Genomic DNA, 16,718 nt, shown 5'->3' on the forward strand with positions numbered 1-16,718 from the left:
TGCAGGAGACCCAGGTTCAATCCCTGGGTTGGGGAGATCCTCTGGAGAAGGAAATGGCAACCCACTCCAGTATTATTCTTGTCTGGAGAATTCCATGGACAGAGGAGCCTGGTGGGCTACAGTCCATGGAGTCACAAAGAGTCGGACCTGACTGAGCAACTAACACACACACACACACACACACACACACACACACACATGAGGCAGGAGTAGGACATGCAGTGGTCTGTCTGCAAAGGCCCCATAGAGTCCTTCTTGGTTACATAACCTCTCTGAGGTTATGTATATAGTAACTATTTAAAGGTATTATTTTAGCAGGTTTAATTAAAACCATTCATTTTGGTGTCAAAAAAGGCCAAAATTGCAAAAATAAAACTTTAATAAGATAAAAGTATGTGAAGAAATGAAGACAATAGGGAAATGATTTTCAGAAAATAAGATGAAAACAGATACAAAAAAAATGCTATGAGGATCCACACACAGTTTAGAAGAAGACCAGAGATTTAGAGATTCCACTTTTAGCTAAACCTAGCCACAAGTGCCAAGAGGAAAACATAAATAGTTAGCTAATTCATGGTGGTAAGAAGTCAGAACTGTATAGAAACTTACTGACTCTCTCCTGTGCTCATCAGGAGGAAACAGGGAAGGGTAGTGAGCAGTGTCCCAATAGCATCCTTAGATAAACACTGCACTGTGGTTCAGAGTCTGTGACTTGTGACATCTCTCAATGCAGATCATTCCCCTACTCCTGCCACACAATCGTCACTCCTCATCTGTCTTATCTCTTTTTTTCTCCCACTGTATTTTTTTTTTCAGTTCTAACACATAATATGCTTCATTTATTTGTGTATGTTATTTATTGTCTGATTGTTCCTGCTGAAATGCAGGTTCCTTGAAGATACGAATGGTTTTCTGTTTTGTTTACTGATTCACCCCAGTTATCTAATACAGTTCCTGCACACACTGGAAGCACTACCTAAATATTTGTTTAAAAGATGAGTAGGCCAATGGAATAAGTTCTGAAACAGCTATTCTATGGGCAGTCAGGTGAAACAGGACTGGAATTCATCTTGAATACTGTTCTATGCCAGCCTTCTCCTCAGACAGCCAGATCCTGTAAAACCTGAATACTCCAAAATTTACCACTGCCTTTTCTTCTCCCTTAATAAAATACAGTTCATTATCAAGGGTGTATGTCACATCACTGATTATATATTTTCTCTGCCTATCCTCTGGGTTACTCAGGCTGGAAACATCAGATTCCTCTACCCGGCTGGTTGACATTTAATCCCATCATTTTCTCCCTCAGAAAGTTTTTCACCCTTGAACCCTTTCTTTCCAGTGCCTCTTGCTAAGGTGCTTGCAGTAGCTTCCTAACTGTTTTACCTCCAGCCTATTTCTCATCCAGTCCATCTCACAGTTAATCTTCCTAAGGCACAACAAAGTGTGATTGCTCAAAACTTGGATAGCCTAAGACTTTCTTCTAAAGGCCAGCTTTTTGGAGTGGGTTTGAGGGCACTTTCAAATCTTGCAGTTTATCAACTCCTTTCTTGTCTCCCATTACCTCTGCCTCCTGATGGTCACAAATTGGCAGCATATCCCACAATTCCCTAAACATTCCCTGACTTTTCTCTTTCTCCATGCTTTTCCCTTAGCTTGGAATGCGTATTCTCTCAAATTCAGTTGTTAAATTCTTACTCATTCTTCAAGCTGCCATTCATTCTTAAGTAAAAATCTTCTATAAAGCTTTCTGAGATATCAGCAACATAATTGATGTGTATTGTCACATTTTGCTTATAACTCTGTTATTCGTGTGTACTAAGTCACTTCAGTCATGTCTGACTCTTTGCGACTCTATGGACCATAACGAGCCAGGCTCCTCTGTCCATGTGATTCTCTTGGCAAGAATACTGGAGTGGGTTGCCATGCCCTTTCCCAGGGGATCTTTCTGACCCAGGTATTGAACTTACGTCTCTTACGTCTCCTGCATTAGCAGGTGGTTTCTTTACTATTAATGCCACCTGGGAAGCCCAACTCTGTTATAATGCTGACTATATTTTACTATTTACTTATATTTGATTTAAATTCTTGCTTTTTCTATTAGATTAGATTGGAAAAGGACAAATTCTTATTTCTTCATGATTCCTCCTCAGTTGGTTCAAGGACTTATATACATAGGAATCACAGAAAATATCCTTTGAATTCTGCATCCTAGGAGACTGGGGAAGGGGTTATTCTAGGACCTTCCACATGTTCTCAAGTCCCTTATATTAAACAGCATGGTAGAGTGGACCCTCTATATCTATGGTTTGTGTATCCAGGGAAAAATCCAGGGATATGGAGTGCCAACATTGTATCTGTTGTACAATGTTGTCTATTTCTTTAGTTTAATAGTAACCTCTGACTCTTTTTTGGCACACTTTGTATTACTCATGTTGGCACTTATTAGGATAATTTAAATTCTTGCTATTCATAAGCTCTTCATTTAAAACAAGAATTACTTTAAAAAAAAAAACACAAAGTAAATCTGTGCCAGCTGTACAGAACTGCATATTTACAAATAGATACAGTTTTTAATTTAATCTGTTTTAAAATGATATTTAATGGCTTGTGGCATCACTGTTCCTGGGATATCAAATTGTATTCTCTTAGAAATAATGTATTGCATGTCAGCTCCAAACAATATTTTATTAGCATTTGGTAAAAAAAAAAAATACAATTTGGTAATAGGTAATTTTTACTGATTACAAAGAAGTTTACATACCCTCACTTATATTTCCTAATAAAATTTTGATGATGCACTTTGCACCTTTCAACTTTCTTAGTAAATGTTTAAGTCTATGCTTATTGTAAGCAATGACTATGTTGAATGTTACATAACGTAGCTGCCACCTGTGTGGGCAAGATGTTTTTATTGATCTCTTTTCCTAATTAGTTTGTGAGAGAGTGTAGGGAAACTGAAGATTAAACATGAACTACTGAACAATTCATTTGAAATTTTCTGAGCTAAAGTCTTACAATTTCTTACCTTTGTTTCTTACTGTAGTATCTATTACATGTTGAGTAGAGCTATATGTAAGGATCAGTATCTGTAATTAGTATGTGGCCAGCAATACTTGAAGAAGATTTCTAGTGTTCAATATTAATTTAAACGTTACACACACACAGAAAAAACCCACAAAATCCTATGGCATTTGAAACATAAATATACTTTGATTCTGTATTTTCTGACTAACCCCCAAAATTAAAGCTTTTACTTTTTAAGATAGGGAAAATTACTTTTAGTAAATTAAACTTCAACCATACTTACATGCTTTTGTAATGTACTTTGTATGAGGTTTTCATATCATTAGTTAATTCACTGTTGTTATTGTTGTTCAGTTGCTCAGTCATGTCTGACTCTTTGCAGCCCCATGGACTGCAGCACGCCAGGCTTCCCTGTGCTTCACTATTTCCTGGAATTTGCTCAAACTCATGTCCATTGAGTCAGTGATGCTATCCAACCATCTCATCCTCTTTCTCCTCCTTCTCCTCCTGCCCTCAATCTTTCCCAGCATCAAGGTCTTTTCCAGTGAGTCATCTCTTCACATCAGGTGACCCAAGTATTGGAGCTTCAGCTTCAGTATCAGTCCTTCCAGTGAATATTCAGGACTGACTTCCTTTAGGATTGACTGATTTGATCTCCTTGCTGTCCAAGTGACTCTCAATAGTGTTCTCCAGCACCACAGTTTGAAAACATTAATTCTTTGGCTCTCAGCTTTCTTTATGGTCCAGCTCTTACATCTATATATGACTAGTGGAAAAAACATAGCTTTGACTAGATGGACCTAGTTGGCAAAGTGATATTTCTACCTTTTAATATGCTATCTAGGTTTGTCATAGCTTTTCTTCCAAGGAGCAAGTGTCTTTTAATTTCATGGCTTTTCTGTCCACAGTGATTTTGGAGCCAAAGAAAATAGTCTGTCACCTTTTTCATTTTTTCCCCATCTATTTGCCATGAAGTGATGGACGGTATCCCATGATCTCAGTTTTTTGAATGTTGAGTATTAAGCCAGCTTTTTTCACTCTCTTCTTTCACTTTCATCAAGAGACTCTTTAGTTTCTCTTAGATTGTTCATTCATGTCATTTAATTTTTCACATGTGTGTTTTCTTTTATAACTGGGCTTGAAATCCTCCAAGATCAGGGACTGCATTAGGTATTTTTATGTAACTAATAGTTCTTAATACCAAACTATAGACAATGGAAGGCCCTCGATAAGTTTTTTCTTGCTTTATTTTTTATTTTATTTCATTTCTTGAGGTATAGTTGACTTATAGTGTCATGTTAGTTTCAAGTGTATGGCACAGTAATTCATATATATATGCACGTACATGCATATATATATTCCTTTTTAGATCCTCTTCCCTTATAGGTTATTACAAAATATTTAGTCAGTAAATATTTCTTAATAGCTAATAATGAGATATTTCACTGATTCTAAAATACAGACTTTTTTTTTCTTTACATTTTGAAATCTCTTAAGTTGCTTCTTACACCTTTCCTGGTGGCTCAGTAGTAAAGAATCCACATGGATTTGATCCCTGTGTTGGGAGTATCCTCTGGAGAAGAAAATGGAAACTCCCTCCAGTATTCTTGCCTGGAAAATCCATGGACAGAGGAACCTGGCAGGCTACAGTCCATGGCATTGCAAAGAGTCAAACACAATTGAGCAACTGAGCACACACACACACATTATGATTGATGGTCTTGGGTTTGAAGAAATCCAGCAACTAATATTTATCATTTACTATGTTTGTGGTCTCTCTAAAGCTGGCAGTTGAATTGACACTGCACCCAATTCTGCAACCTCATATTAGTATTGCTGGTGTATGGTCCAAACTCTGTGGTTTTAAAACCCAATTATCTATTTGAATCCTTTTTCAAAGAATCTCATAGTAAGAACTATGGACTATTTGAACTGAAATACCAAACCATTATATAACATGCTGTGTGTGCCATTACCAGAAAAGAGTAAGTGGCACTCTGTCTGAATAAGCCATGTTTTATTGATAAACCACTTAGCAACATAATCATTTATACTGTGTTTTTACTGCCTTTCTCATTAAAAATAATCAAGTGAGAGACAGAGAGAAGAGAATGGCCTGAGGATAAAGTTGCTAGCTGTACTGGTACAAATATATCAAAGGGATCAGTAACTAAAATTATTCTGTCCTTAGTTTTATGACACCAGTTGATAACATTTACATCTTAAATGATAATTTTATCCAGAGATCTGCTTAGTGTGCAGATCTTACAATAATACAGTTTGTCTTCACTTTTGTATTTGATTAATCTTTAGTGACTAGTAAGTTCAAACTTATCCAAAGTTTTTAGATGTAAGTTTAAAATTTTTTTCCAAGGGTGAGGAGGTGGTATAGAAAGAGGGAGGAGGAGAAGGAAGAAGGAGGTTAAGGCGGGGAAGGTGGAGGTGAAAAGGTAGAAAAAAGGACAAGGGAAGGAGGAAAGAAAGGATGAAAGGAAAGAAAGAAATCTCCAGGGCATGCAACTCTTAACAGTTAGAAACTAACAAGGAAATAGAGTTGTAAAATAACAACTGCAAAATTAACTAATATTTTTGAAAATTTACAACATACCAGTCACTATTCTAAGTAGTTTATGTCCTTTAATCCATTATATCCTCACAGTAATTCTGTAAAGTAGATGCTATTATTATCTCAGTTTACAGATGAGTAGATTGAAGTACAGGCCTTCCCTGGTGGCTCAGTGGTAAAGAATCCGCCTGTAATGTAGGAGATGCAGGCAACGTTGGTTGGATCCCTGAGTTGGGAAGATCCCCTAGAGGAAAACATGGCAACCAACTCCAGTATTCTTGCCTGGAGAATCCCATGGATAGAGAAACCTGACAGGCTAGAGAAAATAGAGTCGCACAGAGTTGGACATGACTGAAGTGACTTAGCATGCATGCAGATTGAAGTACAGAGATGTTAGATAACTTACATAACATAACTCAGTGACTGACACAACCTGGATTCAGAAGACAATCCAGTTTCAAGCAAGTGATTTTTGCCACTTTACTACATTTTCCTCTAAAATCATCACTTAACCTGTTTTATATGATAAAATGCCTATGGTATTGATATGATGAAAACTAGAGTTTTTAATGAAATATTAGACAAGCACTGATTTAAACTTCTGAAATGTGGCTGATTAATATGTCAAAAATGGGCCTGATCTTGATATGCGTGTTATAGGTTCATTCATTGGATGCTGATTGTATCCCATCCATTGTCACAAGGGAAATCACATATAGGGAGAGAATGTGTGAATTAAAGGCAAAATTGAACACCATTAGATTTAACTGCTTGGACAGATGCTAGCATAATATTAGAATAAAAATGGAACATAAAAGAAGATCAGATTTGTGTCTAAATTAATGCTGATTTAACCTTAAATGAACTTGCTGCAAACAGCAAACTTTATACTGAGAACAGTATAAAGCAAGCAGTGTTCTATTTAAGATACTGAAGCAACAACAAAGAATTGAACTCAAGGGCCCAAAGAAGTACAGAGGTGGACCATATTTGAGCATTTGATATTTTAAAGGAAGATTCTCCTAGTGGGACCTTAAAAGTACACTAAACAAGAAGACAAAAAAATCATTAAAAAAAATTTAAGACATTAGAACTTTCTGAACACTGAACATACTCAAAGTGATACAGATGCAGAGATTTGAAATTCTGCCTAGAGTATATCTCTGGTGCCTTTAATTTTTGATGAGAGCCATTCTAGTCTGTCTGGAGGATACCTCATGAAAGATGGTATGGTTGCCCATTTATTTCCATTGATCAGAAGAAAACATTGGAGATGTTTGCCTTGTTACTTAAATGTTTGAAATAAGATCAGGAACTCCCCCACAGGTACATTTATGGGGAGTGCATTCATACCTCATGCGAAGAGTTGACTCATTGCCAAGACTCTGATGCTGGGAGGGATTGGGGGCAGGAGGAAAAGGGGACGACAGAGGGTGAGATGGCTGGATGGCATCACTGACTCGATGGACGTGAGTTTGAGTGAACTCCGGGAGATAGTGGTGGACAGGGAGGCCTGGAGTGCTGTGATTCATGGGGTTGCAAAGAGTCGGACATGACTGAGTGACTGAACTGACTGACTGGCTGATTGATCCATATCTATAGATAAGGACAGTAACAGTTGATATATACAGATTTTATTTTACTTTGTATTAAAAAATTTTTTAAACTGGAAGATAATTGCTTTACAAAGTTGCATTGGTTTCTGCTGACAACAGCACACATCAGCCATAAGTGTGTGTGTGTATGTGTGTATCTCCCTTTCCTCAGGAGCCTCCCTCCCACCCCCACATACCACCCCTCTAGGTCCTCCCTCTCACTCCCCAAATCCACCCCTCTAGGTCATCACAGAGCACCAGGCTGGGCTCCCTGGGTCATATAGCAGCTTCCCACTATCTATCTAACTTGCACACTATAGTGTATATATGTCAATGCTACTCCCTCAATTCATCCCACACTCTCTTTCCCCTGCTGTGTCAACAAGTCCATCCCCTACATCTGTGTGTCTATTCCTGCCATGCACATAGGTTCACCAGTATCATTTTTCTAGATTCTATATATATGTGTTAATATATAATATTTGTTTTTCTCTCTCTGAATTACTTCACTCGGTTCTAGGTTCTAGGTTCATCTACCTCAGTTTGACTGACTCACATTCATTCCTTTATATGGACGAGTAATATTCCGTTGTATATATGTATCACAGCTTTTTTATCCATTCATCTATTGATGGACATCTAAGTTGCTTCCATGTCCTGGCTGTTGTAAATAGTACTGCAGTAAACGATAGGGGACGTGTATCTTTTTGAATTATGGTTTTCTCACGGTTTATGGCCAGTAGTGAGATTGCTGGGTCACATGGTAGTTTTATTCCTAGTTTGTTTAAGAAATCTGCATGCTGTTGTCCAATGTGGCTGTATCAATTTACATTCCCACCAGTAGTGCAAGAGGGTTCCCTTTTTTCCACATCCTCTCCAGAATTTGTTGTTTGCAGATTTTTGGTGATGGCCATTCTAACAAGTGTGAAGTGATATCTCATAGTTTTGATTTGCATTTCTCTAATAATGAGCAATGTTGAGCATCTTTTCATGTGTTTGTTGGCTGTCTATATGTCTTCTTTGGAGAAATGTTTGTTTAGGTCTTGGTTATACATAGCTTGGGCTTCCCAGGTGGCTCAATGGATGAAGAATCTGCCTGCAGTGCAGAAGATGCAGGAGACGTGGGTTAGATCACTGGTTCAGGAAGATCCACTGGAGAAGGATATGGCAACCCACTCAAGTATTCTTGCCTGGAGAATCCCATGGATGGAGGAGTCTGGTGGGCTCCAGTCCATAGAGTTGCAAAGAGTCAGACACGACTGAGCATGCACACACGCATGCATACATAGCTTACTGCAAAAATAAATTACTTCTAATGTAAGGCCAAAATGATTGTATCCACACTGTTTGATAAAACCAGATATGCTATTTTACTAGGGAGGAATTTCATCTGTTTCCTAAGTTACAAGTCTGTTAGTTTTTTTCCTGTTGATCCAGTTTTCTTTTTTTTTAAAACAGACATTCCCCAACTTGAGACAGTTATTTCAAAAACATACCTTTGAATGATAGCATTGAAAAAAAAAAATCTGCACTTAAAAGTAAGTGGGCTAGAAGCCTAACTGATACTTCTCATTTCCTCACAGGCCTGTTTTTCATCAAAGTTAAATAGCCAATTAGCCTTGGACAAGGAGATAGTCAAAGTTCAGGGACTAATGTGTGTTCTTATTATCAACATTTTGTCAAATGAGGTCAAGATGCTTCCTGGGGATTTAATCCTTAGTTTTAAGGAGTATGGTAAAATCTTGAGATAAAATATTTTCATTAATCACAAGGAAGGTGTAAGAAATTATTTTTATTACAGTAATTACACAGAATTTTTTTTAAATACAGATATTCAAAAGGCAAAACTATTCGCTTTAATTTTTCCTGTCTCCTTTATCCCTTCCTGTGTCTCCTTCTTGTAAAAAGCCACCGTGTAAATGGCACTGGTTATATTAGGCAAAGCTACCGGAATCTTAGTGTGACACTTTTCTTTGCATCAGAACCTTAAGAGAAGTAGAACTGCTTTATAGTGAGAAAAATTGTCTACTTCAGAAATGAAGTATTTTTAACTCAGGTCCAAAGATGGACCTGCATCTATGAAATTCTATCCCACAGTAAATAGTTGTTGGTGATTTTTTTATTTTTTTTCTTTTTTTGTAGAAATATTAGTTTTTTCCTAATGTTAAGTCTTAAAACTCTATAGCAAACCCATCCTTTTCTTCTTCCTTTCCATTCCTGTAATGTAATTGTAACTTGTGGAGGGCACTTAAGTAAATGGACTAAGGTTTGGAATCCTTGAAAGTGAAAGAGATAGTCGCTCAGTCATGTCCGACTCTTTGTGGACCTCATGGACTATACAGTCCATGGAATTCTCTAGGCCAGAATACTGGAGTGGGTAGCCTTTCCCTTCTCCAGGGGATCTTCCCCACCAAGGGATCAAACTGAAATGCTCCTTATTACAAGGCCTTGTGGTTTAGATGGGATTACTACTCTACTTTGCACTTCTTACTTGAAAACACACGTAACTCTTGTGAAAACAGAAGGACCCAAATCAGTAAATCTAAAAAGCTTTACATATTACAGTTATCAGCAGTCCTCCATATCTGATAGAAATTTTCTAATGAGATGTGGGCAGAGATTTGAGTTATTTCTCTGTTAGTAGAATTCAGTGGAACCAGTTTTAGAAGCCAAAAATGTGAAATTAACTTCTTTTTCTTTAAACTCACTACACAGTCAATAATAGTGATGACAAAAATGTCTGGGAAACAGGTAAATAAACTTTTCTCATGGCGGCAGCAACTCCACAGTTTGCCAACATAATCACTGAATTAATATATACTAGCAAGAGGATTTTGCTTAATTCTGCTTTAAGATCTTTAAATATTAAGACATTATTACAAATATGAAATAAAATTTTGATTTCTTCTTCCAGATAAAAATTTTTTTGAAGAACTTGTCCTCTCTGACTTATTTGGACATACTGTGTGTGTATATTTATATACAGATATCTGTATTGTGTATATGTGTGTGTGTATATATATGCACACATGGGTATAGCATATATACATATATATACATATGCATATATACACACACATATTCAAAAATTTGTTTCGTACTTTCTAACATGGTAGCTATATGTGATTATTTAAATTTAAATGATTAAAGTCAAATAAAACTAATCAGTTCTTCATTTGCACTAGCCACATTTCAAGTTCTCATTAGCCATAAATGTCTAGCGACTATTGGACAGAACACCTAGCATATTTACATTATTATAGAAAGTCCTGTGTGCAGTACTGATTTAGAGGATTGAATGAATTATTTTTTCCTCTAATGTTACCTTAACATTTACAGAATGTAAATAACCATATACTTCAAAGGACATTGATTTTGGAGTTGTTTTGTGAACTTGAATTATCAGAACTGCTAACCTGGACAAGTAGGGAAGTTCTATGTAAAAAACTGATTACCAAACTCTTCATTTTAATTTTGTTTGTCAGTGTACCAATTACTATGGGCCTTAACTTTATGGGCAGTGGTAGGCCAAGTGTGACAGGTGAGGATTCCCTCTGGCTCCCTTCCCACACAGTGCGCAGGACTCAGAGCTGCTCTTTGGCTACCCTGGGCTCCCCCTGTCCCCACTTCTGAGCCTCAGCCCCTGCTTTGACCCTGCCAATCCCTCATTTCCTCCCCCATCCCCTGCCACATGTTTCAAGTTCTGGGTCTTTTCAAGTACACCCTTGTGCCATGAAAATTTACTACCATGTGCCTAATATTTAAAGTTAACTGATATGAAAGGCTAATCATCATTAATAGGAAAGTGAGTGATAATGAAATTTGGAATACCATGTGATGATGATGGTGATAATGATAAGAAAGAAAGAAAGTGAAGTCACTCAGTCATGTCTGACTCTGTGACTCCATGGACTATAACTTACCAGCTTCTCTGTCCATGGGATTTTCCAGGCAAGAGTACTGGAGTGGGTTGCCATTTCCTTTTCCAGGTGATAATGATAGTAGTAGTCAAAATAGCAACTTCCATTTGTTGAGCACCTGTGTACCAGGCAAAATACTAAATTCCTCTCTTCGAACCACCTACTGAAGGAAGAGCTCAAGGAGCTCAGAGACAGGTTGGTTTTGATCTAAAACATGTCTTTTTAACTACCATCCTGTATACCACTCTATATCACTTTTAAAATATTAATAGTAATTATGAAAGACAGTATAATAACTTGGAAGATGCCTAGAATATTAAGTGACAAAAGCATAAAAAATTATTTCAAACACATTAAAATAGTGTTTTCAGAGGACTTCTGGCATCATGGAAGCCTGAGTTGGCATAGTAAAAACTTCTTCCACTAAAATCGCATAGAAACTTTGACTAAAATGATTAAAATATATAAAAAACTTGTTTGAAAGAGAAAAAAACCGACCACATAGTTCAGGGGAAAATGGGAGCTATCAAAACTGGATCAGAAAGTAGGAACTGACATTTTGGTAGCCTATGGGTATTTTAAATCTGGGTTTAGGTCCTAGGCCTAGAATTCTGAGTGGCACCTGTAGGAACAGCCATGATATAGGGGAGGACAGAGATCAGGACCTGGGCTTGCTGCATGAAGCTTAGATCTTCAAAGTATTATTCAGCCCTGCCTAGGAAGACAGCAAAGAAGCTTGTTATTTGACTGAAGCCTTTGGTAAAAATAAGTCACTTATGAGAAACAAAAACTCTCAGCATGTGAGAAGTCTAGTTTTACATTATTCTCTTGGTATGGAACACCGAGTTAAGAAATTGACATCTTGTAGAAGCTTTAGAAGGGAAAATAGAAAAAAATGAAAACAGGCATATTTCAAGAGATCATGGAGTAGAATTTTCTGGAATTAAGGAAGACAGGAGTCTTTTTTATTTAATCAAAATAAGTAAAATAAATTAGCACTGATATAGATCATAGTGAACCTTCAGAAGGTCAAAGACATAGAAAATCTCAAAGACAACCAAAAAGAAAAGGCAGATAACCTGTAATTTAGTCTAGCAGTGCTTTTCTCATAAACAACAATAGGTGACAATGAAACAGCATCTTCAAAGTGGGGAAGGAAAAAAATAATAGTCTTCCCAGAATTCTATACCTTGATGAAGTATCAGTCATTGTGAAAACAAAGACATTTAAAAAAAAATACAAGTTTTAATTGTTTTTCCCACACAGAGATAATTTTAAAGCAAGTTTTTAAGGAATGTACTCTAGAAAAAAAGAAAACAAACTCAGAAAATGTAGGATGCATGAAATTATGGTATAATGCAATAATTATTAGTAAGAATGTTAGAAATTCTAAATTAATGTTGAGGATACAAGTAAATGTATAAGTATGCTATAAACCAATAATTATTTTAGGATAGAATTTAAAGACAAAGAATAGCCAAAATACTAAGCAACATCAATGTATAAGAAAAATCAGTATTAAAATTTTCTAAGGTCCTCCAGTTGTTCTGGAAGAAGATTATAGGCTTAGTCAAGAATGATTTTTGAAAACATAAATGTATAGATCAGAAATAAGTGCATAACTTCCAAAATGATGGGATGAGGAAAGAATGAAATAAAATTTGATCCACCAAGGCTAGTGGAGGTGATGGAATTCCAGTTGAACTATTTCAAATCCTAAAAGATGATGCTGTTAAAGTGCTACACTCAATATGCCAGAAAATTTGGAATACTCAGCAATGGCCACAAGACTGGAAAAGGTCAGTTTTAATTCCAATCCCAAAGACAGGCAATGCCAAAGAATGTTCAAACTATTGCACAATTGCACTCATCTCACATGCTAGCAAAGTAATGCTCAAAATTTTCCAAGTGAAACTTCAGTGATATAAGAACTGAAAACCGCCAGATGTTTGAGGCTAGGTTTAGAAAAGGGATAGGAACCAGAGATCAAATTGCCAAGAATCCAGTGGATCTTAGAAAAATCAAGAGAGTTCCAGAAAAACATCTGCTTTATTGACTACACTAAAGCCTTTGACTGTGTGGATCACAACAAACTGTGGAAAATTCATGAAGAGATGGAAATATCAGACCACCTTACCTGCCACCTGAGAAACCTGTATACAGATCAAGAAACACGTTAGAACCAGACATGGAACAATGGACTGATTCCAGATTGGGAAAGGAGTACATCAAGGCTGTATATTGTCACTCTGCTTATTTAACTTACCTGCAGAGTACGTCATGCAAAATGCCAGGCTGGATGAAGCTCAGGCTGGAATCAAGATTTCTGGGAGGAATATCAATAACATCATATATGCAGATGACACCAACCTATGGCAGAAAGCGAAGGACCAAAGAGCCTCTTGATGAAAGTGAAACAGAAGAGTGAAAAAAGTTGGCTTAAAACTCAGCCTTCAAAAAACTTAGATCATGGCATCCAGTCCCATCACTTCATGGCAGATCGATGGGGAAACAATGGAAACAGTGACAGATTTTATTTTGGGGGACTCCAGAATCACTGCAGATGGTGACTGCAGCCATCAAATTATAAGATGCTTGCTCCTTGGAAGAAAAACCATGACCAACCTAGACAGCATATTAAAAAGCAGAGACATTGCTTTGCTGACAAAGGTCCATCTAGTCAAAGCTATGGTTTTTCTAGTAGTCATATATGGATGTGAGAGTTGGACCATAAAGAAAGCTGAGCATCAAATAATTGATTCTTTTGAACTGTGGTGTTAGAGAAGACTCTTAAGAGTCCCTTGGACAGCAGATCCAACCAGTCAGTCCTAAATCAGTCCTGAACATTCTTTGGAAAGACTGATGCTGAAACCGAAGCTCCAATACTTTGGCCACCTGATGCAAAGAGCTGACTCATTGGGAAAGACCCTGATGCTGGGAAAGATTGAAGGTGGGAGGAGAAGGGAACAACAGAGGATGAGATGGTTGGATGGCATCACTGAGTCGATGGACATGAGTTTGACAGCTCTGGGAGTTGGTAATGGACAGGGAAGCTGGGCATGCTGCAGGGGTTGCAAAGTCATACACAACTGAGTGACTGAACTGTACTGACCAAAAGAAAGGGGGAAGGCAAGTATAAAAAGCATAGGAATATAAAATGTGATATACTATAAATATGCAAGTATATGTGTGTGTGTGTGTATACAGAAACACATACACATATATTCACAATAAATGTAAACATTAAATTCACCAATTAAGACGCTGTAACTTTCAGAATGCAATTTCAAAAATCCAGCAATATACTGCTTCCAAGAGAGAAACCTAAACATAATGGCACAGACACATTAAAAGCAAATAGTGGGGAAAATGACATACCAGGAAATTTTTTAAAATATTTTTATTTATTTATTCATTTGGTTTTGCTGGGTCTTAGTTGTGGCATGTGGAATCTTTGATCTTCATTGTAGCAATTGGAATCTTTAATGCAGCTTTTGAGATCTTTTAGTTACAGCGTGCAAACTCTTGTTTGCAACATGTGGACTCTAATTCCCTGACCAGGGATTGAACCCAAACCTCCTGCATTGGGAGCATGAAGTAGCTACTGGACCACCAGGGAAGTCCCCAGGAAAATGTTAGCCAAAAGAGAGTTGGTATCACTATATTTTTTGAAGTATAGTTAATTTACCGGTGTCACTATGTTAATATCAGACCAAACAATAAAATTAATAATACTATGGATAAAAGAGGAGATTGAAAAATCTAGCTTAAAACGCAACATTCAAAAAACTTAGATCATGGCATCCGGTCCCTTCACTTCATGGCAAATAGATGGGAAAAAGTGGAAACGGTAGCAGATTTTATTTTCTTGGGCTTTAGAATCACTGCAGATGGTGACTGCAGCCAGGAAATTAAAAGACACTTGCTCCTTGATAGAAAAGCTATGACAAATCTAGACAGTGTAATAAAAAAGCAGACATCACTTTGCTGACAAAAGTCTATCTAGTCAAAACTATGGTTTTTCCAGTAGTTGTGTATGAATGTGAGAGTTGGATCATAAAGAAGGCTGAGCGCCAAAGAACTGATGCTTTCAAATTGTAGTGCTGGAGAGAAGACTCTTGAGAGTCCCTTGGACTGCAAGGAGATCAAACCAGTCAATCCTAAAGGAAATCAACCCTAAATATTCATTGGAAGGACTGATGCTGAAACTGAAGTTCCAGTACTTTGGCTACCTAATGGAAAGAGCCAACTCATTGGAAAAGATGCTCATGCTGGGAAAGATTGAAGGCAGAAGGAAAAGAGGGTGACAGGATGAGATGGTTGAATGGTATCACTGACTTAAAGGACATGAGTTTGAGCAAACTCCAGGAGATAGTGAAGGACAGGGAAGCCTGGTGTGCTAGTATGGGGTTGCAAACAGTTGGACACAACTTAGTGACTGAACAACAACAGCAGGGATAAAATAATTACTTAAAAACAAAATAACATGCATAAACACAGAGTGAAAGAAATATGCAAAATTGAAAATTGCCTTTGAGCTGGCAAATACTGATAACATATTTTCTAATATTAATGTTTGAATTGAAGTACTATTATAAAATTATTTGAACAAAAATTTCTCTAAAAAATATTTGTTGGATGGATGAGCAAATGCATGAATATACGAATGAAAAACATACCTTAATGCATAAAGGTACCAGAAGACTGTGTTAGAAAATTAAGAGTTTCTTCTATGTTATTTAAACTTCCATGCATGCACTCGTGACATCTGGGTTTATGTTGCAACATTTTAAATTTAAAGTCACAAGTCTACATAAAACTTTGCTGTTAAATTAAAAAAAAATAGTTTGAGGAAATAAAAATATTTAAACCACATATTTTCTGGAATTCTTAGATCATCTTTTAAAAATTGAAGCAGTTCATTTTGAGAAATTGTCATATTTACCACTGAGAAATATTGAACAAAATTATTTCCATCTCCATTTAGCACCTCACAATACTGAGATCAGGTTTTGTTTATCCACACTGGCAAGTCCTAAGCTGGAAACAAAAATGTGTTAGTCAAATCTCTTCCATTTGTCTCCACTACTGGTATTTAGAGAAGGGATTATGAATAATATGAACATACCAGTTATCTGGGCTGACATATATTTCAAAGAGCAATGCCCTAAAATATTGTGCGAAAGATAAACAGTAGAAATGCTTCTAATTAAAAATGTACACTGTAGTTGCAAGGAGTTGGTCCCTTAATCAACCCCTGGTTTTAACGTAAGCAAATATATTGAAAATATGGCTGTAAAGCTAAGCTACATAAGCCTTTCTTCTAAATCTGCCTGCAGGCATTAATGCTCAGATTTGAGATGGCATCCTTATTTGCTAAGTGCAAAGATGGTTACAAAAGGGCTTTTCTCACTTTGAGGATAAAAGCTAAAGTATTCTTTAATTTTGGTTACTGCCTGACTCCTCTCAGCACCATAATAGTTATTTGGCTCAAAACCAAAAAGTAGCAATGCAGTGCTTACATGTCTATGGATCAAAATTAGATGAAAAATTGCTGTTTCTCATCTCCAAAGCTATTTGCTGCACATTTTATAACCCTCAAGATGCCTT

General features: G+C 36.8%; 1 protein-coding gene across 1 annotated transcript in view; it reads left to right on the top strand.

The window, feature by feature from the left end:
• The window catches only part of RELN (reelin), a 549,751-nt gene that overhangs the window by 155,589 nt on the left and 377,444 nt on the right, over positions 1-16,718 (top strand). The window lies entirely within an intron of this gene.

The sequence above is a fragment of the Bos mutus genome, chromosome 4 (assembly GCF_027580195.1).
Source record: "Bos mutus isolate GX-2022 chromosome 4, NWIPB_WYAK_1.1, whole genome shotgun sequence".
In the NCBI taxonomy this organism is placed as follows: Eukaryota; Metazoa; Chordata; class Mammalia; order Artiodactyla; family Bovidae; genus Bos; species Bos mutus.